The sequence below is a fragment of the Micrasema longulum genome, unplaced genomic scaffold (genome assembly GCF_059751315.1).
Source record: "Micrasema longulum isolate JH-2025_06_02 unplaced genomic scaffold, ASM5975131v1 h1tg000086l, whole genome shotgun sequence".
Taxonomy (NCBI): domain Eukaryota; kingdom Metazoa; phylum Arthropoda; class Insecta; order Trichoptera; family Brachycentridae; genus Micrasema; species Micrasema longulum.
This window is the reverse complement of record NW_028277292.1, coordinates 678,869-691,008: the sequence shown is the minus strand read 5'-3', so window position 1 is coordinate 691,008 and position 12,140 is coordinate 678,869. Positions and strand designations below refer to the sequence as shown.

Below are 12,140 nucleotides of genomic sequence, written 5' to 3'. Positions count from 1 at the left end.
AGCACATAATGATACTATGATTTATGTATTACTCGTCGATGGGGAATTGCTATCCCGAAATTATAATGGCGTTCTTTAAATATAATAGCTTGTAACCATAGAATTATAATAGTCCAGATCAAACTGTATTATAATTCTATGCTAGTAACACTAAAAACAAAGTTTTGAATTTGACGTGTAGTGCTAGTTTGTAGTTGTAAGGAATGTAGGTATATTGTTGGTGACAACAATATATCTACAGTCGTTTACATACCCACACAGCTTGGCAAGTCATTCTAGATTCGTCTCTCCTAGTAAACAGTCGCTCTCTAACCACAGTAATATAAGCATTAAGAATACACCACATTCAACTACAATAAGTCTTATTATTGAACTTCACATACCACCATAGGGTACAACAGAAGTGAACACTTATTCAATCAATAAAATAAAAGGATTGGTAATTACATGAAATTGCGTATCTGAAAATTTCTAAATGGATGAAAATCTAGTAACTACGTGTCTGCAAATATTTGGACATACACTCAAAATTTAGTTCTTGTGATAAACCTGTTTTTGGTCTTAAGATACAGTATTATTAATATTAATAAATCTTTATTAACCATAATATACAATGTGATAAACATAAAATAAAACAAACGTATGCATAAATATACTTGTAATAAAAATTTAAGAAAGGATAAAACAATAAAAGTAAGTAAACAAAATAAATAAAAAAGTTATGAAAACACAAACAGTTCAAAATATTATACATATAAGATTATGGTGTCCATTGCCTACATTAATTACGTATTATGTATTGAATTGCATCCTCTAAATACTCATTTCAAATATAAAAAAAATTATTTTTTAGAAGCTCTTTTAACACTCCTGCAAAACAATTTATTTTCTTAATTATTCCTTATTTATTAACGGCAATTCAGCCGTTAACACAACATATAGCGTTTATGATTCAATATAAACAGGAAAAAAGAAGGTATTTTATATATGACTACTCTTACAAACATAATTACGAATCAATTGGGACCGGACCTTATTCCGATAATCGAAAATTGGATATTTTTTTTTTCAAAAAGGTCTATTTTATTTAATTACTGTATGTATGTTGAAAATGATTATGAATGATTGAAAAGGCAAGAGTTTCACATATGAAGCGTAGTTACAAGTGCTGTACATTAGTACAGTATGTACGAACCGTACTGTAAATGGAAGTCATTGCTTGCTGAACATCTCGGTCGAGGTAAGCTGTTTGACTCTCATCATCCGTTTTCGGGCAGTCAAGTCGTCATCTTAAATGATTTTTTAGAAATTCTGAAAGTGATTAGGATATTCAGCGATTCGGATTGTCGGAGTTCGGATAGTTGGAGTTCTACTTTACCACGTATTTTGAGATTTCATTAAATTTAGAACATTACGCACATAATATTTAACCATCAACTGAAATTGATTACCTATTTTGCCGGGAATAAATTGGTGATCTGTTTCCATAATTGCCTATGACTGAATAAATTAAACAGGTACGTCATTATATGAGGCATATTAATTTACAATTATCGTTATGAAAATGTAACTCGCGGGGATCGGAAAATCATTTTCTATTCGGTTCCTGTGAAATTTTATATCACATATGCCTAATTATTGTAAATACGAAATACCACCGAGTCGAGGTGAGAGATACTCAATGTTAAAGAAACACACCATCGTAAAGTGAATAAACAACAGTACGAGTATGTCTACACCAACACATTCCTTTCGGATGCGAAATTTACATAATTATTATATAATGTTCACCGTGGATTTTTTCAGATGCTGATTTCATTTTATTCAAGGTCTTCTAAACGAGCGCTCGACGATCGTCCGTTATGAATTTTGAATTTGAAACGGTCGCTTTGAACGTGCATGCTACGATCATCCGGCATACATATGAAAAGATGGCATTCCACATTCTGCATTTGTATTGAAACTGCAGTTTAGCTGCTTCATCCGCGTGAAGGAGGCGCTGACAGACAATCGATATTGCTAGCGTTGACGGAGAATGCCCTTGTACACCATCCACTGAGTGACGCCCGTTGGAGGGTGAATTCCAAGATCCGTCGATAATTCCTCTGATGTCAACAACGCTTCGAAAAATAGAACTAGTAAAAACCATAACTTATAATTTGCTAAGGTATCCAAAATTAAATACAATTAACAATAATTTGAGTTTGTCCAAATTTTAGTAGACAAGGACTGGACTTAACTCCCTGGGAGCTGTTAATATGAACATATTACAACAGAGATGAAGAACATTTTAGAGAAGGTAATATACAAGTCTAGGCATCTACAGGGCTTATGACCTGTCATTGGCTGGTTTAAGTGGCCACTTTACACACTGTGTAACATTCACCATTCTGCCCATATTTGAACATTCCTTCAAATTTTTCATCTGTTGATGTTTCTGAAGTTAAAGAGCTGAAACCTTTATTTATGCGGGTGAGATTCATCTAATTGTATTATTTCACCTACATACTGGGCAACGCCTGAAAATTATTATTATTATTATTTTTTTTCAATTTCTAAATTACTTCATGGGCCAGGTAGATTTATCAACAATATTTTGAGTTGAAGTTGAGAAGTCGAGATAAATCTCACCCGCGTAAATAAAAGTTTCAGCTCTTTAGCTTAGCAAACATGAACAGATGAAATAATTGAAGGAATATATGTAGATGATCAAATATAGGCGGAATGGTGAATGCTTCATAGCGTATAAAGTGGCCACTTAAACCAGCCAATGCCAGGTCATAAGCCCTGTAGATGCCTAGACTTCTATATTACCTGCTCTAAAATTCTCTTCATCTCTGTTGTAATATGGTTAAATACTATTATTGGATTCAATTCTACTTTTATTTTTTTAATGTTTGATTATGTCTTAACAAGACGAGACGCGTCACATTATAAGCAAGAGCTTATAATACAAGAGTATTTATTTAAAAAAATAATGTGGAATTCGATACAATCATAGTATTTTATTTTGGATAACTTGTCAAATTTTAAAATGAAATTCTACAAATTAACTGTGTTCACAATTAAAAAAACAAATCACAACTTATCTTTCGGCAGAACAGAAGTTATAGGCTCTTTTACCCGAACAATATACCTGTTTACTCAACTTAACCGTTTTAAATCCAATTTGATTCCAGCTAGAATATAATATTACATAATAATTAGTGAATAACATAAGTCGTGTCCGTTATTTTTTAAATGAAGAGGACGAGATTAAAAAATACATCAAATTGGTATATAATGTATGCTTCATTATTTTACAACAAATTAGTCAATAATTCATAGCATCTTCACCGTACACTGCGTTAATATCACGACTGGCTTTGGCAGCTTTATTTCCTAGATTGAACTATAACACAAGAAGGTCTTAAAAATGGTCACTTTTGTCTACTTGACATTCCGTTTTGAAGGCTTGTAATCGAACAAAATAATATATGTAACGCAAAAGCAAACACAATTTCTTATACAGCAGAAAATTTTCTTTTGTATGATGTATAACCTTTATTTTTTAAAAACTTTTGTTGCTCATTTTTGAATTTGTATTAAAAAAACGGACAGAACTTATGCTAACACTTAATATATCAATTTTAAGTTTTTCTATTAATTCTAGCTGTTATTATTTAAAATAGTTATCAGCAATTCTAAAAATATTACGCGTATGACAAATAAATAAATAAAAATAAAAAGTTAAACTAAAAAGAGCAGCAATATTTTGAGTTTGTCCAAACTTTTGTAGACAAGGACTGGATTCAACTCCCTGGGGAGCTGTTTAACTTCACAAACATCAACAGATGAAAGAATTGAAGGAATATAGATGATCAAATATAGGCAGAATGGTGAATGTTACACAGTGTGTAAAGTGGCCACTTAAACCAGCCATTGACAGGTCATAACCTTATCTTAAATGTTCTTCATCTCTGTTGTAATATGTTAATAAAAAGAGTAGGATACACTTGGTATTACATATTTAATGTATGTAACAGTTAGAAATTAAGTAGGTAATTGTTTCATATAATTAATCTTTTGAAAATCTCGGTTTTTGATTCACAAAATGTGTTATTTCAAAAAGTATTTCATTCGAATAGCCTTTCAAAGGCTCAAAAAACGAAAATATACACGCAGATATAAAATGTGCAGGTAACCTAATTTCTAATTAGCATTCAAATTCATAACAGTTTTAAATAAAATGATGTTTAGCGAACACCTGTTTTAGTCGGTGTACGTAAAGTTTTCGATGTGTTGATTTATTTCAAGCAATGTAGGCACCGCCGCGAAAAATAGAACATTCGTTTCATAGCCAGTTACGTATATTTTTTATTCAATTGATTTATTTTTTCTTTTCTTGTGCAAATCCTTTAAGCAGATATGTAAACATTTGATAATAATAATACTAGCGGCTTACTGCGTTCCTTTTAAAATAAACACCGAAGATATACAAATAAACCAGCACGGTTTTTTGTTAGATCTAGTCTAGACTAGGTAAAACAAAGTTTTTTAAGGCTTAAAAAAATATGCACCCGTGTTAATTTTTTCCCACCTATTCCTGTAAGTTTGACAACGTCGCATGACAGTGTTGTTGTGTATCCTAATGTTGAATCGTGTGCTGCATGTGTGTGTTTTGTGCTTATTTCTCTGTATTGTGATCACCTACACCCGTCCGGTGCGGCAGTGTAAGAGACAGGGATGCCACCTGCCCACTATTAAACTCCGATTCAATATAAATGTGAAATGTATTATTACAGCTCCTACCTATTATAAGGTTTTATGTTATTGCCTCGCTTAGATACCTACTTGCAGCGCGCGGCTTGACACGAAAACTTAATTCCTTATCAATTTATGGTAAAATTTAATAAATTTATCATAAAAAAATCTTTGCATATGGTAGAGCAAATCTAATGCGCTAATTATGTATTTATAACTCGGTCCGTCCGCTGTGGCAATTATTATAAATACTCCGAAATTAAATAAATACTGACAATTCAGAGTGTCATGTTTGTATTTTACATCTCCATACATATTTTTACAAAACACAACTACAACAGGTAAAGTGGTGTGGTATAGCCTCAGAGTAATAATGCGCCAAGCTATAGAGGAGCCCAAACGTAGGAAAACCATTCTATGACTATTGGGTATTAAGTTAGCTACAGTTCGCAGCACAACAATGGGCCATACTCAGGTCGAGAATTGCCAAACGGATATCAATTTGCATTGTAAATACTCTTAAATACGTATCTGTGTATTTAATATTGCAGGAATATTCCAATTTTTTTTTTTATAATTCGCCTATATTTATTTTATAAAATTGAAAATACATGTGTGTTTATTTTTTTATTTATTTTATTCGCAATATACTTATGTTACATTTATTGATACGTAAATCCCAATTCCATGAAACAAAAGTCCTGTGTTGAGTTTATTTGTTTGTCCGTCACATCTCCGAAACGGCGAGTCGTAGCGGCCTGAAATTTGAAAATATCATTTAAGATGCGATTTCAAGGTTAACGTTGCTATTTTCGAGTAAAAGTTTAATCGAACTCTACTCGATAAAGACTCAAATTTTATACGGATTCCTAGTGCGAGTGCGGCCCCGACATATTGCCCGTAATTAACTGTTATTATCAACAGTAAACAAACTTTAATTTACTAATTTATTCCTTAAATTGAGAAAAAAGAGTATCTGAAGTAAATATGTTGATATAAAGAAAGTTTTTAAGCAACAAAATACACGTGTCGGGACAATAAATGCCAAAAATCATGGAAAAATATTCGAAATCAATTACCTTTGAAAACTGACTTCTTTAACACCTTTGACGCTCCTACTGCTGCAACCAAACATACTACAATTTACAATTTACAATAGTCGGTTTTTATTTATTATAACGTACATATACAAGTCATTTACAAACAAAGCCAAGCACAGCGACAAAAGCATCCGATAGAACTGTTATGCCTATGTGGTCAAACAAAACAAAATGGCCGCTAATTTGTTGCTAACCAACATCGCTTGCGTTCTATGAAACATAGTGATAGGTCTTCTCTATAGGTTGACCCATTATTACTCTAAGGGGAACAGCAGATTTTTTTTGAACGGATCTATCGATTATCAATAAATATTGTTATTAAAGACAAAACAAATTAGTTTAAAGGTGTATAAATTATTCATTAAATTTATCGATACCCTAACTTGTAAAACTCGTAAGTTCACAAATAGTCAAAAATGATATTTTTGCGTATTCTGTTACGCCTTCATATTATCTTTATGTGCGTAAAACTAGTATATTCGTAGTATTCCATTACTGAAAAAAATACATTTCGAAAAAAAACCTTTTCGTCCGCTATCGAGGTAAGAACTGATTTTACTTCTTCCCTCAACAAAAGTGCACATTGAACACTCTTCCCGTAAGTTTGGGACTTACGAGTTTTCCAAGTTATGCCGACGATACAATTATTCGACAAGTAAATATAAAAGCGATGTAGGGCATTCCAATAAAAAATAATATAATTATATTACTATTATGCTCTGTTAAATAAATATCAACACATTTTTTCAATTAAATTCTTGGACCGTGTTATTTACTGTAAAACGAGATACGCATGCATTATTATATATGTAAATGAATATAATAGATGTGACATATATAAATATCTCCATATACAAATATACATTTCCATATTAAAACAAGGAAACAAAAACAAACAAACAATTACGCTGTTTCCCCTTTGCATACAGATGTCGCCTCCTCTACATTCATGCATCTTCTAACGCTCGCGCGTCGATCATTCGGACTTTTGAGATGTCAATCTTCAAGTATTTAAACATATAAATATCCAAAAAATTAGTTTTTAACAAGTTCTGACTTTCTATGTCAATCAACCGTTCGGTATTTTTAAATTCTAAAACAATATGTTCTGCTTTCGAGTTTCCAGATGCAAACTCCAAAAATCACACAGTCGCTCCTTCAGGGCCCCGAATACAATGGGAAGTTAAGAGAATCTCCGATATAATTTATTTTTTGTATTTTGATATTTTTTGATTGATTGACTGATTTGGTGTTTATTTTGTAGAACTCCATATTTAAACCTATAATACTCGTATAAGAAATAATACACTGATTTGAGTCTATTGACAAAACTTTTGTCACGAAATTTTTGTTTTTATATTTGTGAAAATAAAATAAAGTATTTTATATATTTTACTTTATACTGTCTCGATATGTACCGATGAAGATAACATTTGAAATCGCGGGCTCGGTATCCTTATGTATTATTTTGCTCATAAAATGATTATTTAACGCATCTTAATCGATTATTTTTTAAATATTTGAGTAGTGTAGTGTCAAAGACGGACATCTGTCATTCTGGTGGAAATTTAGATAACAACTGATTCTAATAGATTTTGACTCATACTTTTGAATGGTACTATCTATGTGTTACAAAAACGGATAGAATGTATATAAAAACGCCGTAAAAAATCGGTGTTTATTTCAAAATCGGACTCCTACATACTAGTTTAGTTCCAAAATCGGACACCTGTACAACCAACCAATCAGAGACCGGTTTTGGGTAACGTGATTAGTAAACTGTCATGGCGGGTAGTGTGTTGCCGTCAGTTGTTCGTTGTGATACGCTAAAATTAAAGGTTTTCTGAGTAAAATTCTGATGTCATTTATTATTTGAAAAAACATTACCACAATACCAAATCCGCACCTGACAATAAATTTGAATGGTTGGATCAAAAACGGACATCTTTGACTGAGTTTGTGTCAAAGGCGGACATCTGCAAGTTTTTGAATCAAAAGCGGACAACTGATTTTTTACAGTTAAATTTCAGCGACTAGTAATGAAATATTGATATTTTTAACTCGAAATATGTGTTTTGACAAATACAATTAAAGTATTGGGATAGAAAACAAAAATAATCTATCGATAGATACATCAGGGTTAAAAAGTGAGTGTAGCTCAAAATCATCTATATGACAGATGTCCGTCTTTGATACTACACTACTCATATACCTTAAAAAGACATACGTAGTGCGCAAGTCGGTGTGTGCAAATTGCTAACAATCCGATATTAACAAAGATCATGATACATCGTTTACCGCTTTACACGCTGCTATGCTGAAATCTACTAAATACATAGGTACCTTGAAATAAATTAAAGTATTTGAAAATGGGAAAACACCACTTTTTTTAAACTTTATTTCCCGACCAATTTTAATGGACATTTAACCGGGCAGCGGCGTAACGCACTACCTCATTCCTTATATGTGCCTTCAACGTAGACCCCATGTACATCTACCTGAAAAATGACCAGGAATGTTTGTTTTGTAGATTGTATACAGTTAATACATCCTAGATAATAAGCAAAGAAATTACTGTGGTAATACTACAGACTGTATTTCTCACACACTACGTGTTGAAAAGTGCAAATAAGTCTTCCCTAGAATCTCGTTAGTGTTGAAATTAAACCAATATCAATGTAAATATACCTACCCATAATCAAACTAGTGGCAGCGATTTCTCCACGTTTACCTGTAAATCAATATGCAGGTAATTGAAAATTTAGATGCTGATGATCTCTTCTTACACATTGATGTTGTTTTATTTACATTTACATACAAAATTATTATTATTATTACGATTAGTTTGATAGTTTGTATGTTTGACAAATTGGAAGTCGCGTTGAAGCCGCTCAAATTGAAATATTTATTTTAATTATATACTATGTTTATTTAATACTTCACCGGAACACATTATATAATTGAATTCACAATCTATTTCCTGAGAAAACCCGTGCCTACGAATAAATTTAACAATTTCAGTTTAGAATGACTTCTTTATTTTCTACACGAATAATGAATTTATAATACTATTTTTACATGTACAATAAAAAAATGTCTTACGTTTCAAATGCATTGTTACAAATTTCAAGTTCATCTTTTACTAATTAAATTTTGTAAACAACAACATCATTATAGCGCCAAACTAATAATAAATAAAAGTTTATCGGCGCGTTTCTAATACTAATTATAGTATAGAAAAGTAAATGTCGGTAGCTTGGATTATAGGTTGACCATAATTTTACGGTTTATTGCATTTGCATCTACTTACATATTTTTTTCATTTCCTGCTTGTATTTTGAGTTTATTTATATGTCCCGAACATTTCTCGGAAGACTATTTAGGTCTAAGATACAAATGGGAACATTGACCATATTCTACTGAAATAATAATTATCACAAGATATGCTTATTAGGCTTAGGCCCATGCGTCGTAAAAATATAATTATTTTATTTTTTATTTTATTTTTTTTATTTATTTAAAAAAAAAAAAAATATTTGCGTTCTTATGATTTACCCAAATATATAATTTAGAGGACCATTTTCAACGAGTTGTAAATAACTCACTATTAGAAAATGGAATCAAGTTGGGGTAGAGTGGGATTCGAACCACGGTCCTTCGTTCCGTGGGTCCGAGACACTAGCCACAGGACCACAACTCGATTTCAAAATTATTTTCTTTATTTGTAAATCGTGTAACCAAAGTATTACATTCCTAGGGGTTACAACAACTCAATTCGGGACATAAATAATATTAACATTAAAAAAATAACACATATTGAGAACAACAAAGAAACAAAGCAAGTTTAGCACCTTTATAACTAAATATAGCACAACAATATATACGCCAAAAACCTTTTCTTACACAAGCAGAATACAAAAAAAACACTTTTAAGAATAAAAAAAGTAATGAATCTACTAAGGGAGATAAGGTCATTAACATCACATGCCATGAAGATGATGCAGCCATAGTGATGATGAGAACATATCCATCTCAGTAAGTAAACATCTGGATGCCTAAGAAATGTCGTATAGTATTATTGGAAACATAATTCGGATACACAAAACGTGTGTCAGACCGATCATGGTGTATGCAATAGAGGCGAGGATAGAGAGAAAATAAAAAAATCGAAAAACCAAGTAGAAAAACTAAATAGAAAAACCAAATAACTACTCAGAACGTCAGAGATGAAAGTACTAAAGGCAATCGCAGGGAAACCCCAAAGAGGCAGAATCCAGAGTCAAGAAGTTTATTTATTTAACTATCGATATTAATCAATATAATGATTAATTCCATCTGGACAACGTCCGTCTGGAAGACCACTCAAGAGACGGAGGAACAGTTGGACCTCATCATCTCAGTAGAACAACTAGTTGTCTGTAACACAGATCTTAAGATCTCTTAAAGGATGAAGAAAGAAAAAGATTCATCAATATTGTTGTCTTTATGAAACATATAAAGAATACTGGACGGGTGTTGTTGACTCGATAGTTACAAAATACTCCGTTCTGCCCCCGGACACGGAACCCTTCCGGAATAGGACAAGCCAATCAGTCCATTAAATAAACATATAAAAATATAAAAAAATAGTACGATAAACATCAAACCACCTTGGTATTTTTTTTTGCGCGATGTGGATTTGTATGACCCGTGTGAAATAAACCAGATCTCGATATCTAGAAAATTAGGACCCCGATTATAATTAAAAGTCAGAGCTATTTTCCTGTTTTTAAAACAAAACATGTTTTTCTGTTCGAGAATGTGCTATTTGTATGAAAGTTAAAATTGCCTTCGTAGATAACCTGTAACAGTGTACGTAAAAAATAAATGAATATTACATTTTCCATACGGAAAACTCTATTTAACTTTATAGAAAATGGAAAATAACTCTATTAACTTTGCATTGTAATACGGGTCCAGCCATGCAATTGCAAATGACTAGAAATAAACGAATCGATAAACTGAACTCGATTTATTATTCATTAGAAAATTTGCGTTTTTTGTATGCAATTTTATCTAGATAATGTTTCATGCTAATATGTTGTAGTGGTTTTAGGATTCAGATTTCAAGGGGTGTTGGCATCAATTAAAAGATTTGTACTAAAATCTAAAGGTTTTCAATTCTAGTTGTCATATTAAAGTGGTTATATAAAAAAAACTAACAACTTAAATAGTAGATTGTTTAATACTGATTTGTATTCTAACATTGTTGGTACTAATTTATTTGTTGATTGAGCCATATTTTATTATAAAAAATGACCGACGTTATATAAAAAACAATAAAATGTAAAAAAATAGTTCACGCACCCAGTAAAAGTATTTTACAAATATAATGATAGAAAAACAAAATATTAATAAGAAAAGAAAAGAAGTTTGGGGATAAGTAAAAAAGGGGAGTAGAGAGATTTTTATAATATTGTTAACAAGTTTGAATTTTTCTTACGATAGTAACATAAACATATTAAAAGATACATAAATTGATGACACACTGACTAATGTTTCATTTTAGAGTGTTTAAATGTTTTTTTTTTAAATCACAAAATTTAATTGAAAATATTTTGTGTATGTTGAAATCTTTGTAGACAGGCAGGTATTTACAGTTCATAAGCTCTGAAAATGTCCAGACTTCCATATTACTTCTTAAAAATGTTTTCCCTCTGTGTTGCAAAAAAATAAATCGCAAAATTTAGTATTACAAATATCTAAAATGGGGACATTTTTTTTGGACAATGGATTATAAAAAAAAAGAATCTGTCGTCTTGACATAACGAAACAATTTATTGAAATACGCTCTAATAGATACGGAATACCGCTTTTTTTTTTATTTTAAAAGGAAAATACATATTAGAAATGCTTTTACGTACCAAAAGAGATCGAAATAAATTAATAAATATAACATGAAAAAAATTAGGTTTGTTTTAAAATTTATAGGGAATGTTTTTAAATCTTGACAGAAATCAAATCGAAAAAGTTTGTAACTAACTTATTTTTTGATAATGTAATCGAATAAACTTTTTTTGACCCAATTAAAAACACAAATTGATAATTTTGCCTTCATGAAATTTAATTTAGTAAAACAAACAACCTTACCATTTATTATTTTAACACGTTACAAAAAAATATTTGTACGTTTTAAAAATAATGTCTAAGTATTTTCTGTTGTTTTGCCAGTTAGTATTTGTTTTGGTTTGATTTCTTAATGTTTACGAATTATCTAATGAATGTAGAGAACGAGTTTCACAGATGGACCACGCGAAC

The 12,140-nt window shown here is 31.1% G+C and overlaps 1 protein-coding gene across 1 annotated transcript in view; it reads left to right on the top strand.

The window, feature by feature from the left end:
• Nucleotides 1–12,140, top strand: part of LOC148284824 (Krueppel-like factor 7) — a 325,790-nt gene that overhangs the window by 55,368 nt on the left and 258,282 nt on the right. The gene's annotated exons all lie outside the window — the stretch shown is intronic.